The sequence below is a fragment of the Tamandua tetradactyla genome, chromosome 22 (assembly GCF_023851605.1).
Source record: "Tamandua tetradactyla isolate mTamTet1 chromosome 22, mTamTet1.pri, whole genome shotgun sequence".
NCBI lineage: Eukaryota > Metazoa > Chordata > Mammalia > Pilosa > Myrmecophagidae > Tamandua > Tamandua tetradactyla.
Window position 1 is genome coordinate 30,367,353 of NC_135348.1, and position 8,714 is coordinate 30,376,066.

Here is an 8,714-nt window from a genome sequence, read left to right on the forward strand (position 1 = left end):
GGTTTCTCTCTCAAGTGGAAGGGCACCTGGTGAACACAGTCAGGGCTTCTCTCTTGGCTGGAAGGGCACGTGGCAAACACAGCATCATCTGCTAGCTTTCTCTCCTGGCTTCCTGTTTCATGAAGCTCTCCGGGGGGCATTTTCCTTCTTCATCTCCAAAGGTCCTTCTTCATCTCCAAAGGTCACTGGCTGGTGGAGTCTCTGCTTCATGGTGCTGCAGCATTTTCTGCTCTCTCTGAATCTCCCATTCTCCAAAATATTTCCTCTTTCATAGGACTCCAACAAACCAATCAAGACTCACCCAAATGGGTGGAGACATATCATCACTTAATCCCATTTAACAACCACTCTTGACTAAATCACATCATCCAGGGAGATGATCTCATTACAGTTTCAAACATACAGTATTGAATAGAGATTATTCTACCTTTATGAAATGAGATTTATATTAAAACATGGCTTTTCTTAGGGGGCATACTTCCTTTCAAACCAGCACACACATTAACCAGCATATGCATTGTAGTAAATTGTTAAATGTCTTTAGGAATAAGAGGAGACATAAGAATCAACTCCATATAGATGTCAAAAGATTTATCTAGACATTTATGAAAACATAATTTATTTTCTAATTTGATTTGTTCTAGTTTCTTATAGGTTGTTAAATTGCATTCTGATGGCTTTAAGAAATTATTGGTCATCATCACCTGTTCAGAAGACAAGTAACAGAATGTGTAGACACGTGCATATGTATCAACTTATTCTTTTTTGGGGGGGGATTCCGTGCATGGTCCGGGAATCGAACCCAGGTCTCCCACATCAAAGGCGAGCATTCTAACCCCTGAACCACTCATGCACCCTAAACTTATTCTTATCCTAAGAAATATGAATTATCTTTAAAGCGCAAAGAGTACACAGTATACAGAATCAGTGTCCAATAGAAGCTGTTACATTAAACATTATGCATGTAAGTATATATTTAGCAAACACTCATATAACAAACACTGTTTTCTGGATGACACTTAAGTGTTAACAAATATTAACTCATTTTATTTTTACAATGCATTAGGTAACTACCATTCTCATCTTCATTTTACAGATGTCAAACTGAGGCACAAAAAATTTAAGTACCTTACATATGTATGTAACAGACCTAATATGAGGCTATTTCAAATGCAGGCCTCTGGCTTCTGTGCCCATTCTTTTAATCACCAAGTCACTTCTTTGGCAGAGTACTTTATTCTGTAAAGTGGTAAAGTGAATTAAATTCCACTTCTTTCTGTTGTTACAGATTAAATCTTGGGCCAAGTGCTACTCCAAGAAATTGTTTGAATCTCAAAAGTGGTTGGCAAGGTTTTTAGAGTTCATTTTCAGGACCTTGAATGCATAAGTTTCTTTTTAGTGAGTTCTTCAGTACATTTCGCTTTACTTAGGTGAGCGCCACAGGGAAATAGGATCCTTTTTCCAAGACTGATCTTTCTATTTAGCTTCATAAAAGGTTGGATGTCAGCAGGACATAAATGTAATCTTTAGGCTCTGTGGAAGCTGATATCCTGAATAAATTTCCAACAGACTTTTAGAAAATAATGAACTACAGAACTGACTTTTCTTTGGTACTTGTACACAGGAAATGAAGGCAGTGTCATCTACCAACTCCAAGGTACAAAACCTTATTATTTCAACACCACACAAAACTATGGTAAGAAGCTTCACTCTACCTAGAGATTCTCAGTGATTTGGGTTTCAGAAAGTGTAACGAGAGGCCCGGCAAAAACCCTCTCATTTCACGGTGATGAATATACAGCTATGTGATGATATTGTGAGCCATTGATTACACATCGAGTATGGAATATTCACATGTTAAGGATGTTTGTGTTTGTATGTTGTTTGGTGTTATCAATGCAAATTAAAAAAAAAAAAACCCTTTCTATGCAGTGGTTCTTGTAAACATCCACCATATTACCAGAATCACTAGCAACCTCAACCTCAGCAAGTAATATCACCTATTTCTCCCCAGATAAATTAAGAGTCATAGAATAATTTTTGTTTTACACATCCAACATAGCACCTTCTCCATGCATCCAGGTCTATGGTTTAAAACTTCCCATGTGCTAAAGTTATCATCCATTTGCATATACTCTGATATTTTGTCCATTCAGCTTCCCCCCTTCTATTAGCCCTTCATGCCTTTTCTTTCCTTGACATCTTTCTTTTATCACCTAAACATTTCTTTTATCTCAAGGAAGAAACCCCTTATGTGATCCAATGGTCTTCTCTAACTATCTTTGTCTTCTTTCCACTTATGTTTCTGGAAAGATTTGCCAACGATTTCTGTTTTCCTATTGAAATCCTCCTGCAGTCTGGGTTTTCTCCTGGAAATCATCATTAAAACAACTCAACATACAGAGCTGCTTTATTTACAAAGATTTGCACATATGTGAATTATACTTTCTAAACATAATGTCTCCTTCAACTTTTTCCTCCATGAACACTTTTCTTTACTTAGGGAGAGATAGAAATGTATTCCTTCCCATTTCTTCCCAGATAAATTGCCTTAGAGGGCAAAAATGCATGTCCAATTCAGCATGTCCAAACCAAATGTGTAAACCAGACCTACTCTCAAAAGTATGTCCTTTTTTCCCTATCTCAGCAAATAGCGTACTGATCTCTGCATTCTCCAAGCTAGAGACCTGGTATTCATCTTCAGTTCTTTTCTCTCCCTCATCATTTAATTGCAAATAGACATCGAAAAATTTAACATTCTAAACAACTGCCAATACTTTTTTTTTAATTAATTAACAGAAAAAAAGAAATTAACCCAACATTTAGAAATCATACCATTCTACATATGCAATCAGTAATTCTTAACATCATCACATAGATGCATGATCATCGTTTCTTAGGACATTTGCATCGGTTTAGAAGAACTAGCAACACAAGAGAAAAAGATATAGAATGTTAATATAGAGAAAAGAAATAAAAGTAATAATAATAGTAAAAACAAACAAACAAACAAACAAAAAACCTATAATACTTTTATTTTGCCACTCCCTCTGGCATGATAGCTTCCCTTGAACTAAAATAATAGTTTTTGGTAGTGGATTTATAATGTGTAGATTTAATTATGTGATAACTTAATTACCTGTGTGATAGACTTAAGTCAAAAGACATGTTCTTAATCTGCTTCCCTGTGGACGTGGACCCATTTGTAGATAAGACCCTTTGAAGATGTATTATCAGTTGTGGCCTTGTTTGCAAATAAGATCTTTTAAGATCTTGTTTAGTGGGACCCACCTGCATCAAGGTGGGCCTCAATTCCTATGACAGGAGGCCTTATCAGGAGGAAGGAAGAAACCAGAAGCTGAAGTCAGCAGAAACTGGAGGAGCAGAGGAGAGAGAGAGATACAGAGACAGAGAATCAGAGAGAGACAGATTGCCCAGGGACAGAAGGCAGAGATATAAGTCAAGAACTCAAATGTCTACTCCAAGACAGTACCAGAAAGCTGCAGACTTTGTGAAGAAAACATGACCCTAACCATGCCTTGATTTTGGATTTCTAACCTTGAAGCAGCCAATAAATTTCTGTTTTTAAGCCAACCAGTGTGTGGCATTTGTCATAGTAACCAGGCTAACTAAGGCATGCCACCTCTGATTTGGAAATAAACTCTTCGCTGGTATAATTGATCTAGAATCTTGATATAAAATCATTCTAAATTCAGCATGGATTCTGTATCCACTGACTGGTATCCTAAAGGGAAAGGACACAGACACACACAGGCAAAAGAAGACTTGTGAAAATGTAGAGAGAAATCAGAGTAATATTCTCACAATCCAAAGAAATCCACGCACTTTGTAATGGAAGCCCTACAAAACCGATGCATTTCCTAAGTAACTTGAAAAATTTATTCTGCTAACACCATGATTGTTTGTAGAATTTTTTGACAATCTCCTGAGTGTTTTAGATGACTCCCCAGAAAAGATGTCCAAACATAAAATGTGAAAATTTTCCGTGTAATTTCACAAGTTTCCCAGAAACCTCTGAAGTCCATCTGTAGATGGTTTTGGTATCCATGCAGCCCCAAGTAAGAACCCTTTTTCTACACACAGTATCCAGAGTTACTTGACAATTCCGATGATGTCTTCTTCTGCTTTCAAAACTTTAACATCCTTCTTGAACTACTAGGTCTTGTAAACTGGACTCCATTCTTATATGCTACAATACTCTGGTGAAAACATTCTTGGTTTCTGTCACTGCAGGTGATATCTGCTCCCAGAGCATGCTGTGGGTGCTTCCTGGAACTCGCTTAGTTCTACCTGCCTTCAGCCAGCTAATGAATTCCTAATCACCCTCGAAGGTTTATACCAACACCTTATCTGTGAATCAAATGATCTCACTAGCAAAGCAGTGTGTTGCTTTTACAAAGTGATTCAAACCCTTGACTGTGACCTATTTAAAAAATACAAGGTGCTTTCCTTTAAGTGTAAGAATATGTTAATTACAATATTTTGTAATATTTTGTTTAGAATTCTCTATCCACCCACTATAGTTCTAATTTCTTTTAGAAAAATAATTTATTAAAAATATATAATATATAATATATTAATAATCGGTTCACGTTACAACTGTAGGCTTTTATCCCAACTGGTGTGAATTGGAATCTTAGACTCATAACTTGTGGGCTTTGTGATCTTGAGTAAATGCTTAATCTTTATGTACCTTAATATTCTTGTCTGTAATCTGGTGAAAAGTGTGTTTCACTCATAAGATTATTGAGATGATTAAAGAGAGAAAACATCTAAAAATTTAACACAGCATTAAGTTGGTAGTAGGAATTAAATAAATGGCTAAATTTAGTAGTACTTTTTAGTTCATAGTTTCTAAGATTATAGCAATAGCTCTTAGTTTATTAAATTATCGCACCTCCCCTTCTTTTCCTTATAATTTATATGTTGAAGAAGTTGTGCTTTTTTCATTTCCTACTCACGCTCCTGTTCAATATAGTCTTTTTTATCTGTATTTTCTACAAATTGGATGCTGGATTCAGAGACTTGGATCCCTTTGGCATAATAAGATGTGAGGGCTGGCAAGATCTATATTCTAATTGTCTCTCTTTTTGCAATGTTATCAGCCACTGGTGACATTGATTCTTACATCTATTAATTCTATGCGGGTTGCAAAATAGTCATAGTTTAATTCTACCATTTCTTTTTTTTTTATTTGTTTCTTGGGATACCATTTTAAAGACATGTGTTCCAACATCAATTATTTGGATAGCCAGAAGCAGAGTTCATATCAGAAAGGCAAGTGCAAATGTTTGATTCTCTCACTTTATGTATTTGTTCCTATAGCCTCTAAAACTTACTGGTTCTTTAAAAAGAAATTATGAACACAAGGAATTTTATATACGAAATGGATTTAAGTCCTTTTTAATTATTTTCGTATTGAAATTGTTCCATCTTCAACCAGTGTTCAAGTTGATTCTTCATAAGATTTTTATAACTTCTTTGCTATCAAGTGTGTTAAGACATGGCCGATATTAAAGATAACCTGCCATACACGTGGCGTTAGCCGTTTCCCCAAGAAACCCCGGTTTATTTTAATGAGAAATACTGTTTCAAAATTTTGATTTGGGTGCTTAGGATGTTTATTGTTGCTGCGTGGTCACTGTTTTCCAGGTCTTTTCATATGATGGACCTAGGAAATGCATATGTGCATACATACACACAAATGTAAAATATCTCATAAGATCATATTGATATTTCCAATTCAAAAATAAGTTAAGGGAACCTTTATTTCATCTTTTTTTCAATAGCATCCATGTGTCTTTACTTCCATAGTAAGACTGCTGGTTCTTAAGGACACACATTAATGATCATTGGTTTGATCCAATACTACACACACAGCAGTCAAAGAAAAAATACTAATACAACCACTATAAAGTGATTATGAAAACATTTAGAGTGTTCCGCATAGACTCTCCCCGTTCTTCCCTCGTTTTAAAATGGTTGTGCTACATTTACACTATCAGATCACACAGCCCAGCAATCATCCAGATTAATATTCCCATCCCAATATACTTAATTAATTGCATTTGAAAGTTCCTTTTGCCATGGAAATTAAAATGCTCACAGGGTCTGGGGATCAGCACGTGGACATCATTGGGGGCAATTATTCTGCCTATTACAGTAGTATCCAATGAGGTATTTTTTTTTAATTATGATGATGTTGCTGCCAATATATTCCCCAAATCCTTTCCTGAAATGTCACATTTCTTCACCGTAACTAAACACTGATATTGCTAGATATTTTAAAAGAAGACAAATTTTGGATGTTCAATGATACCATTAAGTAAGAAATTTGTCTGACATAGTGTGGGCTATTTTATCTAATCTTATATTACACTGAAATATATCTTATTAGGGATATAAAGAGTGAGACACTAGATATTGGTATATGTGTGTGTGTATTTAAAAAGGGTACTAGTCTTCAACTCTGAAATAGTTAAGGTGTTTTACAATAACAAATGGATTCATTTACATGAAGCAATCATAGCGGTTAAGGGTTGCAAGTCATTAAATAATGACAATAAAAATACCTCGTCTGTATGTGGATTATGTGTAAGTGGCATCAGAAAAGCCATGCCTCCTGGGTCTGGTATGAATTAAAGTATTCTGAAGAAGAACATGGCAAGTCATTCAGGCTTGCATATTCTTTAATTTCTCTTCTAACGGCTTGTACAAAGTCAGTGTTTCTAGAAGGCAATACACAGGCTTCCAGAAACTATAAAGTTTAACAGCTGGTCCTAATTACAATTACTACAGTATGACCATATGCACAAATTCTCAGCTTTCTGTATAAGTTCATGATTCAAAAAAAAAAATGTGTTCCTTATAAAATTTGAGAAATGCTCAGATGTGCAGATGCATTTGTTTTTGCTAACTTTTAGTTTTCTAGCTGAAGTAAAATGTGTGAATAACGTGGTCAAAAGGAGATAATATTTCTAAACTGGCCCCAACAAAAATCTTCTTATGTTTAAACTACACAAATAATACAATAGCTTGAAAGAAAACAGTTTATTTCCTGGAAGAAAATTGTTTCAAGAAACATGGAATCTTAAGAAAATTATTTTTATTTCATTTATTTTTTAAGGAGGATATAGCAACTTGTTTAGTTTAAGAACATACCTCAGCAATTTGAGTTAGTGACAGCATAATAATAAAATCCATCTCTAATGAAATAAATGACATCCTGGATAAATAAAGGAGAAACTACGTGCTGCATTGAAAGTAGAGTGCCTACCATTGTGAATAGGAGTAGAGAATGCGTTTTTAAAGGTTAAATGTCCCACAATTATCAGTCTTATAAGTATTTACTATTTTAAACAAATGCGTTTTTCCGACAAAAATATTTAAGTAGATATGCAGAGGCATAAATGCGTAGCTGTGATGGTATGTTGTAGAAATAGTGGTAGATAGGTACTGCTTGAAGTGTTTCTAATGCTAATTATGAATTATTAGTTTGCATAGTCTGGAAAGAGAGGAAATATAATATTCAGGGCCTTCTTTTCCAACACATTTTAGTTTCTATTAGCAGTAAGTGGAAATAAATTACTGGAAGGCAAATGGATTCCCATTTGTATGGCTTGGGCTTTTTCCATTTGCACTGTTTCAACCAGCATATTAGAGCATATTAATATGCTTACTTTTTGTATGAAACTTTGTTATACCTAATGAATGAATATTTATAAAAGTCCAGCAATGTAAACTTTAGTAGAGCATTTCACTGACCTTTCACTATTGACAGAACAGAAGCATAATTGTCCGAAGGCACTAACCCACTCTAGGAAAACTGTTTAAATGGCTTTCAGACATCTAGCTGGACCAGTTTCTGGCATTATGATGGAATGTGTTTCTCCAATTCTTTCAATATGTAGAATGCTAATTTATTTAAGCAAGTCATTCCCAAGACTGGCAATATTTTTTACATATTTTTCAGATATATAGAATTTTTGCAGAGCTTTTCAGAACTAATGGGCTCTTACTTATCAACATAAATTTGACATTGTAAGCTTTTAACAATCATTAACTTCTTTGAACTTTTAGCTGCTCTAAATCGACATAGAAGTGGTATTTCTCCAGCTATGAGTCTATGGACTGTAAAACTCAATGCAACTCTGAATCTGAAAAAAATTCTTCAATCATCAGTTGAATCTTTCATCAAGCAACAGAAGTGTGAACATTAATGAGCTATTTAAAATTCACTGTCAAAAATAATTCAGGTTGATAGAAAAGTGCCTGATAGTTCATCTTGGTATGTTTTAGTAATAGATGATGACTCAACTTCATACTGATGTGTCAAACACAATTTTTTAATATTCTTCTGGGACGATTATTTCAAATTATAAATCAAAATCCAAATAAACAACAGTGCTTCACTTGAGAATCATAAGTAACTGTCAAATATCAACAAATGTTTTATTGTACAGAAGTCAAACATTGATAAATGGGGTGAGTTGTGCATTTGTTATTGCTAGTTTCAAATCTGTTCATGCTTAGTAGTCTCTCAGTGTAATCGATAAGCATCTTAATAGTGCAGCCAAGATTCTCAGGAAAGATATGTTATTGTTTTCGCCACCATCACTATTCTCTTCTACATTCTCTGTTACAAATATTTCTGCTCCCCATCTGTAGTATACTTGAAACAGAAACTTAAATTT